This window comes from Chenopodium quinoa, unplaced genomic scaffold (genome assembly GCF_001683475.1).
Source record: "Chenopodium quinoa cultivar QQ74 unplaced genomic scaffold, ASM168347v1, whole genome shotgun sequence".
Taxonomy (NCBI): domain Eukaryota; kingdom Viridiplantae; phylum Streptophyta; class Magnoliopsida; order Caryophyllales; family Amaranthaceae; genus Chenopodium; species Chenopodium quinoa.
In genome coordinates, this window is record NW_018743669.1 from 1,221,602 (window position 1) to 1,242,910 (window position 21,309).

Here is a 21,309-nt window from a genome sequence, read left to right on the forward strand (position 1 = left end):
ATATTTTGATGCTCTTTGCAATAATTTTGAAGCAATTTGTAGTGAGTTTCATGTGAAATTTTGGTTTTGATGAGAGAGAATTTCACAAAAATGGGTCTAAAATGAAGGTTTTGATTTTTTTTTCTTTTGTATATAAATGTGAGGAATTGGCGGTTACTTGCATTTACCGTGGTTAGTGGGTGGTAACTGCATGGTTAGTGAGGTGTGGATAAGGATTTTATTGTCATTGTGTGTGTGTGTGGGGGGGGGGGGGTTTAGGTAATTATTAGGAATTATGTTGGCTTTCATATATTTGTACTGTACTAGTTGTAGGCCCGCAACGCGAACGCCCCCCACAATTTTGTAGAATTAAACTCGTTGTGTTAAATTAGTGAATGTTGATCGACAGAGTGATATTTAATGTAAAACATATTACGAATGAGGCTAGGTGAAAAGCTTTTAGAATATATATATATATATATATAAAATAAAAAAAAAAAAAACAATAATAACGGTAACAAAATGGCTTAAAGGAAGATTAACATTCCTGGTAATGACTTAAAGTTATATACTCTTAATTTTGAACAGATTAAAAAAATTTAAAAGTAATTTCAAACAGACGGAATATAAAGACAGCAGAGAAACACAATAACTTAAAACTATTAGACCTCAGTCTTATTAAAACAAATGAATTTGTACACCAACTTTACTCCATGAATACATCACAACAAAATAAACAAAAAAAAATAAATTAATAATAATAAAATAAATAAATAAAAAATAAAAGAATAATAATAACATTAACAAGAACAAGAAAATGAAAACCAAAAAGCCCTGTAAATCTATACAGTGGCCAGATGGCTATATCTGAAAACCAAAATATCAATATAATTAATGGGACATATATAATTCAGTCGAAGGGGCACATAATTTGGAATCCATCGAATGTGACAGAAACCTGAATGATGGAGGAATATCAGGGATTGGCAAGGCTCTTGAAAACTGCTGCCATAAACTTGCCTTGGTGCTCTGCGAGTGCTAGCTTAGTATCAGTTCTCCAGTGCCATCTTTTGCAAAAACTCCAGCACCATAAGGAGAACCTCCACGTATTGTGTCCAATCTGTCCATCTTAAACATACCAGCACCAAAGGTGTACCCAACAGGAACAAAGAGCATCACATAGTAATTTCTGTCCAACTGCAAAATCGGATGGTAGAACGAGGTTAAATGGACAAGTAAACACTAAATAACAAGCTAATAGGTAGTATACTAGTATGTAATTAATCTCTCAACCAGTCCCAAGAAAGTAGGTCCACACAATACAGCATATTTTCTCACAGGGACCATTCAAATGTTTCCTCAGCAAAACATCACAGTAGAGACACACATCAGGACCAAACATAAAGTTCTGGTATAACTATGCTGAGAAAAGCAGGATCAAAGTCATCAAACTACAGGACAACTTCAAAGCTATTCGAGACATTTTATATGTCGCCTTTGTTTATTTTTCTATTAAAGTGTTCTACCTCATTTTCAAAATTCACATGGTGGAAAAGATGCCCTTAAGATCTCTATATCAATCTGTCTTCTGATCTCTAATAAATCAATTTGCAGCCTTTCATATTCTCCATTTCTTCTATTATTCAACCCCTCGTCACAATTCAGTATTCAATGCAATAACTATGAGACCCCACAAGTCTCACAGATAGATTCCACCAAGAGTATTAAAATAAATCTTAGTCATTGACAAATAACCAAAGAAGTCATTGACTTGAAGAGGAGCCTGAGTTACAAGAAAGGGCTCTCAAACAGTTATTGGACTTGTTTATGGAGCTTATAAAGTATCAATCAGCATAAAGGGTGCACTTCAGAGAATTTCAGACAATAAAACATAGTGGACACGCTGTGGAGAGGGTCAAACCATCCATGCTTCCTCTTCGGCGGATCAAATGCAACCCCGTTACCCCTCTTAAGAAAACTTTATTAGCTTGTTTAACAATTTTTTTGATTTAAAGTCTGGACTGTAATCAAGACAAAAGAGGATGAACTCAAAAACTATACATGATATGTAGAAGGTTAAGTTCTCTACCCATCTATTAGAAATCATATTGCTCCTTATGAAGTTATGAAACTGAAAAAAATTGAATTCATTGATAACATTTGGAGCTAGAAATTGACTACATCTTCTTGAATACATGTAAATTAATCCCAGTTGTACGAACAATAAACTTGTCTGTAGCAGCTATGTTAGTGATAAGTCTAGACTCTTCAAACTTATTTTCACCTAAAGTAGTTGTGTCACATGATATGAGTACAATAGTCGATCATTTTGAAATAAATTCATGCAATAATTTCAGATGGTCATGTCTGATCCTTAAGAGTATAAGTCCAAGTAAAAGTATCTAGCATCAAGAAATGTTTAATATACTTCAACAAAAAACTAGTGCTGCATCCAAACTTTTAGCTAATGGTTGAACTATGTCGGCTAGGTTATTCATGTGTAGGTAGCACTTCAACTTTTGTACTGAGTGATAGTTAGCTACCTAGCTTGCTCTTAATAATATGAGAGCATGACTGCATGAGACGAATTTATCATGTCCAATTTCAAGGCAACAAGGAATACATCTAATCTCACAATTCTCGAATTTGAATCACTAACAAATCTCATCTCACTGGGAATCTGACCCCTACTTGCATCACTTTGTGGTGTGCTAGCATCAGACTAATATGGGTATATATCAATCTTCAATTAACAAGTATCAAATGCTCATAATCACCAATAAATTACATATATATATATATATATGAATCAAATAACTACCGAGTATATGCAATTTAGCATAACAAAAGAAAAATCAGTAGTAGCAGATAAACTCATCATTCTTTGGCTTCTGATAAAACTAAACCCTTTACTTGATTTTGCAATGAAATAAAGAGGGTCAGGAGAAAAGAAAATCTTTTTTGTGTAATCACAAAATAACCAAGTACAATGTCAGCCAGAAGATACGAGTCACCAAAAGATATAAGTAATGTAAAAGAGTCCTTCAATGTGAAATCAGAAATGCAAAGCAATAGCCCACAACACAAGGTTAATTAAAGGCAACAAGGAATACATCTAATCTCACAATTCTCACACTAAAAAGGGAGGGGAAAAAAAAAACTGAGGCATGCTGAAAGGAATAGATGACCGATTAGTAATTTGGTATACAAATAGGAGTTTTTATAGGAGTATGATAATATTAGGAGTTACCTTGATAGTGTGGCGAGTAGATAGGCTTTAGCACCAAAGAAAAGCTATTTGAGAATCCCCTACAGCCCAGCACTGCTTTGTTTCCTAGGAACAGGACATCATCTCCATACTGGAAAGGCATGGAGTAGTATTTTGGGACAGCATCTCCATAAAGGATATGTTATTGTAGCAGTAAAGCCAAGATTATTGATACATAAAGCCTCACATATTAAGGAATCATAGAGAGGCAGAGAAGAAAATGACATATAATACAAACGAAAGATCGAAGTTTTATTCAGGTAACCTTACCAGCCAAATTCATCAAAAGCGGCTTCAGCACAACGTTGCTGGGCTTCCCTTCTGGTTATATTAGTTCCTTCAACAAAACAGGGCAAAATAGATTTCAAAACAAAACAGGGCAAAATAGATTTCAAAACAAAACAGGGCAAATAGATTTCAACACAAAGCAGGACGGGCAAAACAAAATAGGCAAAATTGAACATAATTAAAGCATTAAAACTAGGAAAATAAAAGCTAATTCGTAGAAAAGTAGAGCCTAAAACTAACGACTACAGCCAACTTAAGTTCTGATTATCGCGGAATTGTTGACGGTGTATAAACAAATTATCAAAGACCTTTATGATCTCTGAAGTGCTAATTACTACAAGAGAAAATATAACCCTCCTCTCGAATTTGAGCTCAGGAATGATTGGTATTAAATTAAGGATGAATAGAATATTCAATTTATCTTTCAAATTTTTATTTTCATAATATATAAATAAATAAAAAAAAAACAAATCCATTCGATTAGGACAGCCAGACACAATAATTCTAGAGGATTTGATCATTTTATTTTTACAAGACAAGACTAAATGGTATTAGTGAAACCAGTCCAACTGTCAAAGGAAAAACTAAACATACTTGTTGTACACAATTCAGATGTGCAGAGGTTTTAGGATATAATCACACAACCAAAAAAAAAGAGAGAGGGGGGGGGGGGGAAAACACTGCAAACTTGCATAATGATGAACTCAGGCTAGTTAAGAACTTGAGAAGCTGATTGATAAATAAACAAATAAATAAAAGCCATTTAAATAAAGACTAAGGGGCTCTAATCTGCTGTACCTCCAACACTTTGTGCATATGCTGTGGTGGAGAAGTGAAGTTTTCCTCATCGCTTCTTACTGCTTTCTTGAACCATACTTTTGCATTACATAAGATGGTAAGAACTAGTAGCTACCCTAGTCATACCTAGACAATAATAATATAGAAGATGCCAATAATAGTACACAAATATAATCAACTGGTATTAATGGGAAAATATTACAGCATAATAGCATATTCTAATAAAGTTTCATACTTTTAGCTTGTTCAGGATTAATTGACAACATATCTTGTTAGAGTATATAAAGTATACAATACTAAAATACCTTCTCTCCTTCTGATCATATTTTAAGTCTCTTGGGGTTCTATAGTCCATCCAACTTGTAAATTTGCACCATCTTTTCCAAAATAATACCATATTTCACAGCTTACTAAACTTAGACTAATTTAGAGTAGGATCATGAAAGTTTTAAAAAATGCTACAGAATGGTAGAAAAGGGGCATAGTTTTGTGATGGACTGGTTTAGTAGCCCAAGTCAAAGCATAAAAGTTCTTTATAATCCCTTCACAGTTCATCAATTGATTGCAAACACGAAAAACATAACCTTATGTTCTAACATACGCAGTACCTTAGAAAATTAGTACCTCCACAATTTAGCACAGTCACTATAGCTTTGCACATCCCGACTCCCGAGGAATAACAACAAATCTGTAAGCATCCCTGCAATAAATATAATATCATCTCCAAATCAATTTATTCTTAATCAAAATGAAATAACAAGCTAATAATTTTTACTTATGACACCTAAACCTTCTGCACAATCAAAGCAAAGAATCAGTTACAATAAGTTCTTAGTATGCTTAAATAAAGCAAAACTTTGCGGCAGACTTTACTCATAATTACCTCCATCATTCATATTCTGATAATTACTCTTCAGAAACAAATTATGATTGAATTAGTTTCATAATCGAATTCATTGAAGTCTCTTTCAATGGCTAATTACAAAGCCAACATTACCACCGCCGTCATTAGGGTTCGCGAATTGGGGGAAGAGAAGGAAGAGAGAGAAAGTGGGAGGATAGGAAAATGAGCGAAATAAGTGGACGAAGACAGCTAAATTAAAAGAGGGGAATAAACAATGGGAATTTAAGGAAGATGTGAAGCAGAGGAAAACGAGGAGAAGAATGCTAATGAGAACGTGATAGAGGAGAGAGGAAGACAAAAAATATGTGATATATGAATAAATGCATAAAAAAGGGCATGGGGTCATTTTACGTAAATGCATTTCTGAATTTAAAGTAGTACCACTAGATGATCAAAATATATCATTGAACATTTCAGTGGTACTATTTATGTATGTAGTGGTACTATAGATTCATTCAGTAGTATTCACTACGTGTAGAAATAGTATTACTATATAATCAATGATACTATCTAAGCTTTCAACAATATATTTAAAAAGTGGCCCCACTTACCCATCTCTTTCCTCTCACCCCCACGTGCTTTTTAATATTTTAGTATTTGTTATACATTTGCAAATGCATAACTAACCTAGTCCATGGCCTAGTTCGTGTTGGGCTTTAGTCCCATTTTAAAGCCTCAAAATTATAGATTTTACAAAACTACAAACTGGTCCCATATTTTCAACAAGTATAAAACGACGAAAAAAAAAAAAAAACTACCAGTATCATTAAAATTCATTAAATTCATCCTTCAATAACTAATTAGTTTTATCTCCTTAATGTCATTATCTATTAGCGGGTTCCAATATCTTAGCAATTTCTCTTAACATCTTTGTACTGTTAATAACATGTTATAAGATCAACTTTCAATATTGTTCGTGACGAAAACGGTAAAGTTAGGATTAGGGTTTCATGGATCATTGCACTAGAAGGCTAGGCCTAACGCCGCCGTCAAGAATGGTTCGTGATGGAAACGGTGAAGTTAGGGTTAGGGTTTGTCGTTTTGAGGTTCTTTGCTATTTTGGTTTTGGATCTTGGGTCCGAAAGGTGCTCTCCGATCTGGTCTTCTTACCTAAGTATTTTTTTTTGGGATTTGTTAAACATCGCCCACAAATTACTACATAAAGCCCACAAAATTCACTTGGTTTGACAATATTGCCCTTGACCTAAAAAAAAAACACTCACACTCTCATCGCTCATCTTCTTTCAACCTCTCTAAAAAAAAAAATTCAAACAACGGCAATGTCGAGGCGGCAAGGCAAGGAATTGGCGGCGGCGGCGGAAGGAAGGAGGTCCCAAGGAGGCAAGGTACAATTTGTAAAAAAAAAAAAAAAAAAAAAAAAAGGGAAAACCGCTTTGACGGAGGTGGGGCGCCCTGGCTGGACGCCCAGCTAGCGGTGGTGGCGCCAGCTGCAGACGCCGCCATCAGTAGGCTGGCGCCTGGGTTGGACGCCATAGCCACGGTTGTGGCGTTTATTCAAGGTGCCGCAGCCGTGGCTGTGGCGTCCAGCCCAGGCACCAGCCCACTGGTGGCGGCGTCTGCAGCTGGCGCCACCACCGCTGGCTGGGCGTCCAGCAAAGGCGCCCCACCTCCGTTTTTTTTTTTCTTTTTTCTTTTTTTTTTTATATTTGTTTTAAAATATTGTTTTTATTTTTTTATTTTTTTTTGTGTAATATCTTTTTGAATTGTTTTTATATTTTGTTGTTTATTTTTATAAATTTTTTCAATTTTGTTGTATTTTTTCTATGTTTATATTTTGTTTACAATTATTTGTTTGTTTTTTTTGTACATTTTTATTTTTATTCTCTATTTTGATTTGTTTTTATATTTTTTTTGTGACTTTGATATTGTTTTTGGTTAGTTAATTTATTTTAAATTTTATTATTGATATTGTTTTTGGTTAGTTAATTTATTTTAATTGGGAATGAATTATTTATGTTTATATATATTCTTTTGTGTTGGTTTTATTTCCTTTCTAAGTGTATTTTTTATTCTATTATTTTTATTTAAGTGTTTTTTTAATTTCTTTATTATGTTAATTTGTTAGTATGTTTTTAGTTTATTTGATTTGGGTAGTGGTAGCTATTTTTCGTATAAATTTTTGTATGTTTATATATTTTTAAAATTTTGTATAGAATTCACTGGGTCGTCATGGTGCGGGGAAGAATGTAGAGCTTCTTAGTAGAAGCTATTCAGTGGAGAGGTCGGGGCATAGACATGTCAGATCCCGTGGTATTTCGGCCTCAGCTCGTAGAGAACGGATCCACCGTCGGGATGAGGATGACGATGACGATGATGATGCTGAGGAGGGTGACCAGGAGGAGGAGCAGGAGGAGGGCGCAGATGAGGATGAGGATGTGGACGATGGCAGTGGACCGTATGATGATTACGGTCCATTCAGTCAGAGGGTTGATGACATGTACGAGACACATATGGTGGAGGTGCGTAAGGGTAGGGGTGGTAGGTTTGTTAGTAGATCTGGCACATCATCTGCGTCCACTGTATCTGGGGCAAGCAGGAAACTGTCGAGGGCCGGTAATGATTCTTGGGTTGTTAGGAGTGAGGTGCCCGGTGGGCCTGTTGACGGGAGTGTGATTCCTAGCTTTCTAGGACACATAGCTGCCCGTATTTGGGAGGACCAGGAGAGGCCTTCAGTTACGGGGTTGTTGAAATGTCATACCCGGGAAAAGACTTGTAGCTTTTTGCGTACATGGGCTGAGGCTTGGCCGGCGGAGAGCGAGATGTTCGAGCGACTGGAGGGCACTGGGGTGAATCATGTTCCTGCCACCATGCACGATAAGATTGACAGTACGCTGATCACGGCTTTCATTGAGCGATGGCAGCTGGATACAAACTCTTTCCACCTTCCGTTCGGTGAGATGACGATCATGTTACATGACGTCGAGGCCATTCTGGGGATTCGTGTTGAGGGTAAACGACTTTGTGCTGTGGCTGATGCGGATCAGGCAGATTTGCTGGCGGAGTTGTTGGCGGTGGACAGGGCTGCACTGTACACCGAGGCGCTAGGTGTTTGGGAACACGGAGGTGTGAAGATCGCATCCGTGTTGCAGCGGTGTTTGTACCCCAGTGCACGTAGGACGCACAACGCACAGCTGAGTGCTTATGTTTTTCTACTCCTCGGATGTACCTTGTTTCCGGATAAGAGTGGCGGAAACAAGCTCAGGCCACGCGACATAGTAGAGGCGTGTGACCCCGACAGTCTTGGCCAGTTTTCCTGGGGATCGGCTACGTTGGCGTATTTGTATCGCCAACTAGGATTTGCGAGTCGGGCTGACGCGGCAGGTATCACTGGGTGTCTGACTCTATTGCAGACCTGGATATACGAGTACTTTCCTGCATTGCGACCACATCGTGACCCGGTTCCTATTGATGAGGGGATGCCTCGTGCTTGTGCGTGGAGTCCGCGCTCGGAGAAGAAGTCCGTTGACCGCCTCCGATCGATACGGTTATTGCTGGACAGGCTGTCCCCCTTAAAGGTAACGTTTATAAATTGTTTCTACATTTTATTATTTGCACATATTATATTCATGTTATTAAATTTTAAAACTATGTGCAGGTGAACTGGATGCCTTTCGGCCCGAACCCTAGTGTTAGGGTACCCAGGACCCTGTACACGGGACTCATTCAGTATCGTGAGATCGTCGAGGCGTACATGCCCCAGCGTTGTCTTCGCCAGCTTGGATTTGTCCAAGTTGTCCCTCCTCCCCCGGCATGCCCGATGAAGGCGATCCGACCTGCATCGTCGAGAGACTACGTCGTGCAATGGCCGGATATCATGACCGGGACGTGGGACTAGTTTCCGATGGTGGCCCGCTTATGGACTGCGGAGTTGCAGCGGCCGCCCTCTGGGGTTCCTCCCATGTGTGACCATTACTACATGGAATGGTTCAACCGGTATTCGCACCCGAGGTTGATCGCAGATCTCGACCACAGCGATGATGATTATGTGCCACCGCCTACTGCCATGGAAGCGGTATGTCTCATATTATATTTATCGTTGTCTTTTAATTAAGTTTTATATGTTGGTATTGTATTTCATCTTTTGTTTTTTGTTGTATGCAGTGGATGGGAAAGATAATGCAGGACGTACAGAAACTCTCTCTTGAGAAGGACAACATGAGTGCAACAGTGAGAGCTGTTGTTGATAGTCTGGAACAGACCCATGCGCAGTGGGAGTCGTCGTCGAGGAGGGATTACTGATGGTTTTGTCATTTTATTTATAGAGCACTTTAAATATTATCGTTTTAATTTATTAAATTGGACATTATGTTGTAAGTTTGTAACATTTTAGATTGTTCTTTTAGCTTCCAACTTAAACATATTATCATTGCTGTTTTTAAATTTTGATATAACCGTTCGTGGATCCGCGCAACTTACCCATGCAACATATAGAATGCAGTAAGCAATACAATATAAAAGATTAATGTTCTCATTAAAAGAGCAACGTACAAATAAGATTACATAGGAAGAATGTAAACATGAAAAACTAAAATGCAGCTAAGGTGTTCCATTCGTGGATCCGGTGATGATATAGCGCATCCCAACCCTCTACGCTCGCTGTGCGAATGTTGTACCACCAAGGTATAATCGGTGGCACTGGAAAATCGGATGACATGTCTAGTCGGATGAAATGTTTGTATGACGACCCAAGAAACGCAATAGCTAGCTCTCTGACCGGTGTGGTGATAGTCTCACGCGACCGCCAAGGGAGAACCGTGGTACAAGGATAATAAGCTTGACTATGCACTCCCAGGCCGAAATGCATGACTGCGCATTTGTAAATTTTTGCAACGGCAAACAGATCTAGGGGCGCGTTAAAATAATGATTTTGGCCGCAAGGTCCACCTCCCCACCAGATACGCCGCAGAGCGCCATCCAAGTCATCCTGGTACACATGACGATAAACATTTCGGTTAGAGGCAATTTCGTTGTACATCAACTGACGCACCAAACCGTAGTTGTCTTCGCCCATTTGAAAAACATCAGCCACGACCCGGAATCTGCAGTTACCATCTCCGACTACATCATTCCACCCTTCCAAGTACGGCATGATGATCGCAGGTATCCTTTCCTTGTACGGAAACTGATCAACATCGTTTCTTCCTATTCACCATATAATTATAGACAGTTAAGAAGGCAGGAGTAACACTTTAAAACTATGTGCAATGTAAACAACCAAAACGTACCAGTTCTCAGGGGCATATTCACAGACGATGAAGATTGACTACGACTAGATGACGATGTCCGACCACGACCAAGACCACGGATATACTCAAACGCACTCCTGTTCCGCCGTTGTCGACCTCGAGGACGGTCAACTCCTTCGGGTTCCTTATAATCTAAGGTAGACGTGTGGAACATGTCATGAAGTACATGAGTAGCGTCACGAATAATAGAAGGATGGCTGGAGGACACTCGGTCGTACATCGAACGAAACTGCTCCAACTCCTCCTGTTCACGGTCGGCCGTTTGAGTGTCTGCATGCTCACCAATAACAAGCGTCCTCCAGAATGAATGGACCTAATCAACATGTAACGACGCCCTTTCTTCTGTAATAACGCGGTGAATGGTGCATGCGCAAGGTAATCCATGAGTTACTGAAATATCACACCCACACCGAGCATACACTTCGTAAGCCAAGTCCCTCATCCTGTTCAGCTCAGTGAGAATCAACCCCAAGCAGTAGTGCGACACACGACCATGGAGAATCTTAAATATAAAATGGATATACATCGTACCATGTCGTCGTCTGGAGTCCTCTAGAGAGTTCCTGATGCCGTTCTTCTGAGTTTCAATTGACTTTTTAAGTCTATCGAACAGTGTATCCAAAGCAGCGGTCGATGAATCAATCCAGTCCTTGGTAGCTCTATGAGCGCTCTCAACTCTACATGTTGTAGTGTTCCCGAAATGAAGTACCTGGTTTGTCCAATATTTGACAAACTTTTCCCTGTGAGGGACCCATTGCTGCATCACATAGTCCACCAGTGCCGGACACCAGTGGTACAAATCCCTGAAGTTAGCCAATGCTCGCTCATACACTTCCTCTGTGGTAGCCTGTAGGATCTTCCGCCACTTACCATTCACCAATCTCTCTGCCATTTCCAAATTCTTGTTGAAAAGGTTGTAGGCTTTCACTTTCACGCAGTTGTTGATGTGCCATGTGCACAATAAGTGGTTCGATTCTGGAAACAACTCTGCTATGGGGGCAAAGAGACCTCCCTCACAGTCGCTGACGATGGCTGCTGGATGAACATTAGGCCCGATGTAGTTTCTCAGCTTCTCCAACACCCAATAATAACTTGGAGTCGTCTCATCCTTGATGATTGCATGACCAATCAGAAAGTTCTGGTTCGTTGGAGTCATCCCCATGATCTCAACCAGTGGGAACTTGTACTTGTTTGTCTTGTACGTTGAGTCGATCAAAATCACAAATGGCCAAGACTTGATCATATCAGCACAATCAGGATGCACAAGGAAAAGATGAGTCACCTCCGCTGTATCTTCATCAGAATCAAACCAGAACAGGTAACCACGTGATTGTGCCTGGTGTAGCAGCTGTTGTATAGGGTTCCTTCCCTCTGACCGTTCAAACCTGAGTTGCTGTCTGACGTTGTATATGTGTCTTCGGTTTGGATGGTCTTCTGGAAATTTCTCTAACACAGATGCTAATATTTTAGCAGGCTTGACTTGAGCATCACTCATTTCTTTCACAACTAGTTTCGCAGCAGGACTTAAGCCGCTCAGCTGTCGATGACCCTTTTCATATACTATCATCTCATGGTTGTGATACCCCCATTTAGAGTAACCAATCACTTCCCAACCGTCACGACTCCGTAGTTGTCAAACCTTTACTCTGAACTCACACCTACAACCTTTCCGCTTTGTATCAAACCGAGTGGCTGTACGAAAATCTCTTTCTTCTCTTTTGCGATAACGGTCACATCTCAAAATGCGATCCATTCTACCATCCCGTTGAGATTTATGAGTTACTACTACCAAGCAAAATCCAGCTGCAATTGCAACCTGTTTTGCCCAATCAATCGCCTGTTGAGCTTCTTCGAATGGACCATCATGTCCAAATATCCCACTGTAATCATTTCCGTCTCCACCATAATCCTGCATCACTTATATATTACAATAAATACATTTAACGGATAATACATTTAATTTCTATATTTACACAGAATTAACACAAAAAAAAGCATAATTATGTATAATCAAACTTAATTTTTATAAAAACCCAATTCAAATTTTCAAACTAAATTTAAAAATATACCATTTCGAATTTTCAAACTTCATTTTAAAAAAACCTATTTCGAATTTTCAAAATTAATTTAAAAAAAACCCATTTCGAATTTTTTTAAAAAATCATTTTCGATTTTTTTTTTTAAAAAAAATAAATAAATAAAAAACAACAACAAAATCAAAAAAGAACAAATAATAATAGGGTGGCGTCTGCCAGGGCTGCCACAACCACTGGACTGGTGCCTGGCAGGGCCGCCTCAGCCAGTAGAGTGGCGCCTGGCCAGGACGCCAGTCTGGTGGTCTGGGCTAGACGCCACTCTGGTGGTTCTGGCGTCTGGCTTGGACGTCCAGGCTACGGTTTGGGCGTCCATCCTAGGCGCCGGAGCCACTCCGACGGTAAACCGTGAATTTTAACGGTGACTTACCTCGTTTTCCGTTGACGACGACGTACCTCCGACGTCCCCCGCATCTCCGGCCTGCCCTCCGATCTCCCCCGGCAAGCCAGTACGGCTCCACATTTTTTAAACCGAGATTATTTCAATTTTAGAAAATGGGCATAATGGTCACACCAAGTCATATTTGTGGGCTTTATATGGTAATTTGCGGGTGATGTTTAGCGATTCACTTTTTTTTCTTGGTATTATTCATTAGCATTTCTTGGTTGTTATTATCATGTATCTCTGGTTGTATTGGCTATTGTATTTTGGATAGTTGTGTGCGGAGGGAGTTTGGATCCCTTTGTTAAGGGATTTGGTTTTGTTGTAGTGTTGAGAGAGTTAATAGTTGTTTGGGGGAAGAATAAGAAGTTGACCGTGGCTAGGATGAAGCGTGTGTTGTGTTGGAATGATTGTTGTCATTATGTTCCTTTCTTTGTAGTGATCATTACTTTCGAAATTTTCTATCCGAAGTAGGCGCCCAAACTTTGTTTTGGGGTTTCTCGAGCCTCAACGTTGTCAAAGCTTTCTTGCCTACTATAACAGCTATGAATGAAAGGTCACATGGTCCAAGTGATCTCCTTGAAGGCCTTACTTGGTGATATGTTGATCCCATTAAGTAAGGTTATTAATCTAGCCATGATCGAACATTTTATGTACTCTATGCTCACTTTGTGTTTTGAAGTAGGTATCCACTCTTCCTTTCATAAGGAGGTCTTAATCTGCAACGTATCTGCCAACCCCAGTTATATAACTTTGTTTTTAGTATTAAAAGTTGTAAAGGCTTAAATGTTAAAAGTCATGTAGTGATGATCAAGTCATTTCCTTTTTCTCTCTATTTAATATTTAAAATTTTATTTTATTGATTATTAGCAATATGTTATCATGAGTAGTATTTTTATGGAAAATGGCAATTTAATCAACCATAAACTTGTTCCTTGGTCTCAAACCTTTACAATAAGAGTATATTATTGATGCAAGTCTTTATCTTGTACAATGTAATTAGGACCGTCTAATAATAATAATAATTATTATTATTATTATTATTATTGAGTTTTGACTAACTTACTCTGAATTCATATATATGAGTGGTCAATTTTAATCATTACTCGTATTAAATATGTATAGTAATAGCCACTCAAGTTTGACTATAAGGGGCCGGTCCTAAGTTAAGTGACACTTGAAATAATTCCTCGATAAATTAAGACTTACGAGGTATATTACACATATATATACCATTATATGGTTGATTGTAGATTTGTACTGTTTAGCTAAAAATCCTAAAATGCTTAGTGATGTATACTTCGAATTAGATTATCTTTCAACAGTTAATAAATGAATCATAAAAGAGCGATTATGTATTCGAGTACGTAATTGTGTTAACCTAATTATCTCAAACTTAACTTACTAGCTTGAAATAAAAGAATCATTTATGGGAAGTATACGAACAACTTAGCTAGAAAATCATAATGGTTGAACATATGCACTAATAAAAAAAAAGTCCTCCTTGAATTTATTTTTTTGGTTTAAATTAGCTTTTATTTAGTACTCAACAATACTATATAATTATATATTGAATGTATTGAATGTATAGAATGTACGTACGTGTTATACACTTATACATCATAGCATAATAAAGGTAATCAACAATCACTATGCTTCAATTCTCACTTAGTGTCGAATGAATTTCTAGAAACCATCCTTTTTCATACAGTTTACTCTCAAAAAACCACCTTAGGTCCTTAGACCTTAGTCATACATTACTTTGTGTTTTACACCCGCGGTTTTACTATCATAGTGAAAAATATGAATATTATCATATGATTGATATCTTTTGTGTATTTATGTAATAAGCATTTAAAATCATGTTGTTTGGGTCCAATTTAGTCCAATTCGGCCTAGTCATTAATGATCCAATTAAAAGCCCAAAGTCAAGGTTCATCTCTTCAATTGTGCTAAAGTCAAGATCAGTCCACAAGACAAGTCAATTGGGCCAAGGCCCACATTCTCCATATATGCAAAGGTATAAAAGCCATCAATATCATATTTTGTACATTCATTCACAAAAGCCTCAAGCAATTAATTCTCTTGCATAGCTCTCTCCCTCTACACATTGTACTGACTTTAGCATCGGAGGGGCCTTCCTCGGCAACACCCCCGAGGCTAGTTTACGTGTGTTTGTTGTGCAGGAAACCTTCGGCCCAACATTACTTGGACCGAACCCAGTCTTCACCACTTCATTGGACCTTCGGCAAGGTCCCATTGTTTTCACCCGAAACAATTTGGCGCCGTCTGTGGGGAAGACTTTCAAAAATCTTTAAGCCAATCAAAACCATCTTGCAATCATCTTAGTAGCAATGGCTAAGAACCGCAAGAGCAAAAGCCTCCTTCAAGGAGTGGGCGAAAGGCCTAAAACTCCTACACCATCACCCTCACCGGACCGGAACTCTTCCAAGGGTGCCAGTTTGGGGGGAGGATCGTACATGGAGGATTCCCTTTCTCCCGTAATTCACAACTCTCATCATAGACCGAGTCCCTCTCAGTCTAACAGAAGTCAGTCCGATCATAGGACTCATTCAGTGCCCCAAAGCCAACCTTCGACCATCCGCTCTCATTCTCACACTTAGCCGAGGACCCCTTTGACGGGGCCAGCTCGGAGGAGGTGGCGAGAGCGCTGGCAGTGCTCATGGAGGCAATGAGGGCACAAAATATGCCTCCACCTAGTGATCGAACTCCTCCGCACACCAGGCATCAGCGTAGAAAGCTAGACCACAAGGGGGAGAAACCTCCCTCCTTCCGGGAGCTAGAAAAGTGGGAAGAGGATACTTGGAGAACTGAAAGAGAAAGGAAAAAAAACCCTCAATTTTTCAAAGGATCCTCAACCTCTCGGCCAGAAACGCATAAGAGCAGCAACTCAGCCTCTCGGCCAGAATCCGCCCGCCGAGAGCAACCTGAGACTGTTCGCCGAAGCGTACTCGACCGACTCGGCGGCAGGGAGCCGAGTGTGCACAGCCGCCTCTCGTTCCCTGTAGCCGAGGCCCAGACTTCCTAGCCAGGGACGAAAACCACTCCTACCTCCCTAGGAGGGCGGAGCGCGGTCCCTTCGGCCAGGAACAAAGGCAAGGCCGTTATGCTACCCACCAGTTCCCCATTCGAGCAATGGATTCTGGAAGAGCATGTGCCCACGGTTAAAGTACCATCGCACATTACATAGGATGGGACTTCGGATCCGAAGGACCACATTGCCTCGTATGAGGCTCATATGCATCTTTGCCCCAGGTCCGAAGCGACTTGGTGCAAATATTTTCCAACCACTCTCAAGGGGGTCGCGCAAGCGTGGATCTCCAAGGGAGTGAAACAAGGCTCAATCACCGGGTGAGACGATCTGTCCTCCAAATTTAGGAGCAAGTTTTCCACGGCAAACCGCCGAGAGAAAACTACTGCAGAACTCATGGGCCTGCGGCAAGGGGAGGCTGAAAGCCTCCGAGACTATCTGACTCGCTTCAGCAACGAGTCGTCCAGCATTTCTCAACTGGACCAAGGGCTGACAGTTTTCGCCCTTCAGCACGGCCTCAGAGCAGGGCAGTTCTCCGACTTCATGGTCATGAATTCACCCAAGACCTTGGAGGAAGAGTTGAGTGCTTCGGATAAGTTCATCCGAGCTGAAGAGTGGAACATAACAAAAACCCAACCTCAATCTGGGGGAGGGAAGCAAAAACAAACACCCTCGTCTGAAGGCCAAGGCCAGAAGACAAAGGGAAAGGCGAAAGCCTCGGAACAATCTTCAGCCAACGAGCCGAAGAAGGAAAAATCTGCCCCATTCACAGGCAGATATGAGTCCTACACTCCACTCTCTCTTCCACGCGCCAAAATTTACAGCGTGACAAAGGAGGAGCAGAGTTACAGAAAGCCGAGACCACTCCCAGAGTGGTATCAGTGAAAAAATAAAAATCAGGGGTGCGAGTTCCATGAATCACCGGGACATAACACCGAGGAATGTATCCAGCTGAAGGACCAGATAGAGGACATGGTCCAGAAGGGATACTTGAAAAAATACATTGCGGATCACCGCGAGAAAAAGGAGGCCGAGAAGTCAGCAAAGGACTCTCGACAGGACCTTGACTTCCCCCGAAAAAACAGCAAAAATGCGGAGGGAAAATTCTCTCCAATCAATGTTATCTCGGGAGGAATATGTTCTCGAAGGGAGCACAAGCGGCACCTTAGGGCTCTGACCCACCAGGTGAACAACGCTGATATTCAGCCTCCTCAGTCACCGGTGCCGAACATGACGTTCACAGCCGCCGACTGCCGGGGGGTAACATTCCCTCACGAGGACCCGTTGGTGATCATCGCCACGGTGGCCAACCACGACGTCAGCAAGGTTCTTGTTGATGGCGGCAGCGGAGTAAACATTCTGTTCCGAAAGGCCTACAATCAAATTAAGCTGAAGCCCAAGCACCTTACGCCGGTACCCTACCGGGTATCCGGATTCAACGGGGCTTCAACTTATCCAGACGGGAAGGTGACACTTACTGTCACCATCGGCTGCGATGAGGCAGCCAGGAACGTCATGACTGAATTTTTTGTCATTGACGCTCTTTCAGTGTACAACGTGATTCTGGGGAGACCCATAATTCACGAGATCCAAGGGGTCGTCTCAACTTATCATCAGCTGATGATTTACGTCTCAGACGCCGGCTTCCCGAAAGGATTCAGGGCAGCCAAAAGGACGCCCGAAGGTGCAACTACCTCAAGCCATCCACTAGTCGCCCAGATGACGATGACGAGGATGAGGAGGAGAAAGAAAAAGAAAGAGAGCCGAGCACAAAAAAGCCAAAAGGTCTAAGTGCTTTGGCCCAAGGTTCTGTGCCCAAAGAAAAAAGGCCAGAAAAGGAAAAGGCTAGCTCTTCATATGAGCCGAAAGACTCAAAGAGCCAGCCGAAGAAGAAAAAGTCTGGGATGCCTGCTGACATAGACAGCAGGCCAAGTTGTGAAGAGTCCAGTCCATCAGCAATGCACATGGACCAGCAGACCGAAACGGTTGAGATGACTGAAGGAGATGCTGAAAAATGTGTAACAATCGGGATGGACCTTGATCCGAACACCCGTTGTGAACTTATTCAGCTCCTTCGGGACAACAGAGATGTTTTTGCTTTCTCGGTAGCTGATATGCCTGGGATAAGTCCAGACCTCATCTCCCATAAGCTTAACGTCGATCCAACGTGTCGGCCAGTTAAGCAAAAGAAGCGGAATTACTTCGCCAATAAAAACCGAGACATCGCAGCCGAGGTCAAAACGTTGCTGGACGCAGGCTTCATCGAGCCTTGCCAATATCCAGAATGGCTGGCAAATGTGGTGATGGTTCAGTAGGCCAATGGTACCTGGAGAATGTGCGTTGACTTCACGGACCTAAATAAGGCTTGTCCGAAGGATTTTTATCCCTTGCCGAGGATCGATCAGCTAGTTGACTCGACAAGTGGCCATGCCTTGCTTAGTTTCATGGACGCATTCTCGGGGTATCATCAGATCTTCATGCACCCTGACGATCGAGCAAAGACGACATTCGTCACGAACGCCGGGGTGTACAATTATAAAATGATGCCCTTCGGATTGAAAAATGGGGGGGCAACATACCAAAGGTTGGTGGATCAAGTTTTTGCCGATCAAAAGGGCCGAAACATGGAAGTCTATGTTGACGATTCAATCGTCAAAAGCAAAAAATCTGAGGACCATGTTAAGGACCTGGCTGAAACCTTCGCCACCTTAAGAAAGCACCAAATGAAGCTTAATCCGAAAAAGTGTGTCTTCGGCGTGAAGTTAGGGAAATTCCTTGGGTTCATGGTCAGAAAGAGGGGGATTGATGCCAATCCCTCCAAAGTCAAAGCAGCGCTCGATCTTCCTGAGCCGAAAACAAAGCGGGATGTTCAGCGGCTCACCGGAAGAATGGCGGCCCTCTCGAGGTTCATTTCCAGAGCTTCGGATAAGGGGTTACCTTTCTTCAAAGCCCTGAAACTCCGAAAAACAAAAGAGCTCGTTTGGGAAGAAGAGCAAAAAGAAGCCTTCAAGCAGCTCCGGGAGCATCTGGCTCAACTCCCAACACTGGCTAGTCCAGCAGAGGGAGAGACTTTGTATCTATACGTGGCTATTAGCCCAACCACCATCAGTGCAGTGCTGCTGAAGGAAGATAATAAAATTCAGCAACCGATCTACTTCGTCAGTCACACTCTGACGGATGCCGAGACTCGTTACCCTCTACTTGAGAAAGTCGCCTTTGCAGTAGTGGTAGCTGCTCGGAAGTTGAGACCCTATTTTGATTGCCATCAAATAGTGGTCTTAACTGATCAGCCGCTGGAAAAAGTTCTCGGCAAAGTTGAAAAATCTGATAGGCTGGCCAAGTGGGCTTTCGAGCTTACCGAATTCAGCATCAGCTACCAGCCGAGGGCAGCCATCAAGGCTCAGGCTTTAGCGGACTTCTTGGCCGAATGCTCGTACCAAGAGACGCTAGACGATGAAAAGAAAATTTGGACCGTGTTTACGGATGGATCCTCCACCGTAAATGGTTCGGGGGCAGGGGTAGTGATAACCTCTCCCGAAAGCAAATCCTTTGAGTATGCACTAAAATTTTCTTTCAAGGCTTCAAACAACGAAGCTGAATATGAGGCAGCGATCGCTGGCCTAGAATTATGCATCTCTCTAGAAGTCGAGCATGTCTGCCTGAAAACAGACTCTCAGCTAGTTGCATATCAGATCAGTGGCAGCTACGAGGCCAAAGAGCCCTCCATGATATCCTATCTTGCCAAGATCAAATCAGTCATTGCAAAGCTGAGAACTTTTGAGGTTCAGCTGATCCCAAGGGGTCAGAATGCTCAAGCCGACGCACTCTCCAAACTCGCCAGTTCAACTCTCACTGAGCTGAACAGGTCTGTATATGTGGAAGTGCACCGAGAAAGAAGTGTCGACGAAGCACCTGAAGTGTGCTGCGCCGACCCAGAGCCCAGCTGGATGGATCCCATCCTAGCTTTCAAGCTTCGGGGAGAAATTCCCGAAGATAGAATTTCGGCCTCCAAGCTGAAGAGAACCAGCTCAAGGTTCATTGTCTTCAACGGGGAGCTGCTGAGAAAGTCCTTCTCAGCCCCATTGCTGAAATGTGTGGGACCAACAGATGCAGATTACATCCTTCGGGAGATTCACCTCGACATCTGTGGGAACCACATCGGGGGAAGAACCCTGGCCCACAAAGCATTAAGGGCGGGGTACTACTGGCCTACCATGATCTCAAACGCTAAGGAACTGGTCAAAAAATGTGAAAAATGTCAAAAATTCGCACCAGTCATCCACCAACCAGCCCAAGAGCTTCAGCCTGTGCTGAACCCGCTCCCGTTTGCCCAATGGGGACTGGATATTATGGGCCCATTTCTGGATGCTGTATACCAGAAAAAATGGCTGATAGTCGGTGTCGACTATTTCAGTAAATGGATCGAGGCCGAAGTAGCCTCGAACAAGAGCAAACTGTCAGAAAGTTTATCTGGCAGAATATCATCACTCGTTTCGGCATCTCGAAAGTATTTGTCTTCAATCATGGGAGGCAGTTCGATAACTTACCGCTGAGGCGGTATACAGATCAGTTCGGCATCAAACTGACATATTCAGCGGTATGCCATCCGCAAAGTAACGGACAAGCCGAAGCTACAAATAAACAGATCCTGAACGCCCTCAAAAAGAGGGTGGAAGATCAAAAGTCCTAGTGACTGGAGGAGCTCCCAGGAACCCTCTGGTCCCTTCGGACAACCGAAAAAAGAGGCAACAGGCCACACACCCTTTGAATTGGTGTATGGCGCCGAAGCCGTTCTTCCCGTGGAGATCGGTACAGAGAGCCTGCGAGTGCACCACTTCTCGGCTGGGAATGAGGACCTAATGAGAGAATCCCTCGATTTTCTTGATGAAGTAAGAGACTCAGCCCGAGTCAGAATGGCTGCATACAAGAAGAGAATCAGCAAATTTTACAACCGAAGAGTCCAAGCGAGGCCTCTCAAAATTGGAGACCTCGTCCTTCGGAATGCTGCTGCAGTGCAGAAAAACAGAATTCACGGGAAACTCTCAGCGGCCTTGGAGGGACCCTATGAAGTCTATGATGAGCTTCAGCCAGGAACATATCGACTTCGGCAGTTGGATGGAACTGAGTTGAAAAATCACTGGAATGCTGATGTACTTAAGAAATATTATGTGTAAACCCTTCGGGGCAGAACAATCTTTGTAAGTACATTTTGAATCATTAATGAAAGGCCTCAGAGCCACCATTTCTACAAGTATTTGCAACTTCTTGTTCTTTCAAG

General features: G+C 41.8%; 1 long non-coding RNA gene across 5 annotated transcripts; it reads right to left on the minus strand.

Annotated features, from left to right (window-relative positions):
• Nucleotides 1-628: 628 nt before the first annotated feature.
• On the minus strand, nucleotides 629-5,579 carry LOC110683477. 5 transcript variants are annotated; one of them, XR_002503619.1, is made up of 5 exons: nucleotides 5,217-5,579; nucleotides 4,334-5,033; nucleotides 3,518-3,584; nucleotides 3,230-3,373; nucleotides 629-1,176 (listed from the first exon to the last, which is right to left on the minus strand). It is a non-coding gene; the product is annotated as an uncharacterized LOC110683477 (long non-coding RNA). The 5 variants fall into 5 exon arrangements; XR_002503617.1 differs by having other exon boundaries at nucleotides 3,230-3,584; nucleotides 4,334-4,459; nucleotides 4,958-5,033; nucleotides 5,217-5,559; XR_002503616.1 differs by having other exon boundaries at nucleotides 3,230-3,584; nucleotides 4,334-4,459; nucleotides 4,942-5,033; nucleotides 5,217-5,559.
• Nucleotides 5,580-21,309: the final 15,730 nt, after the last annotated feature.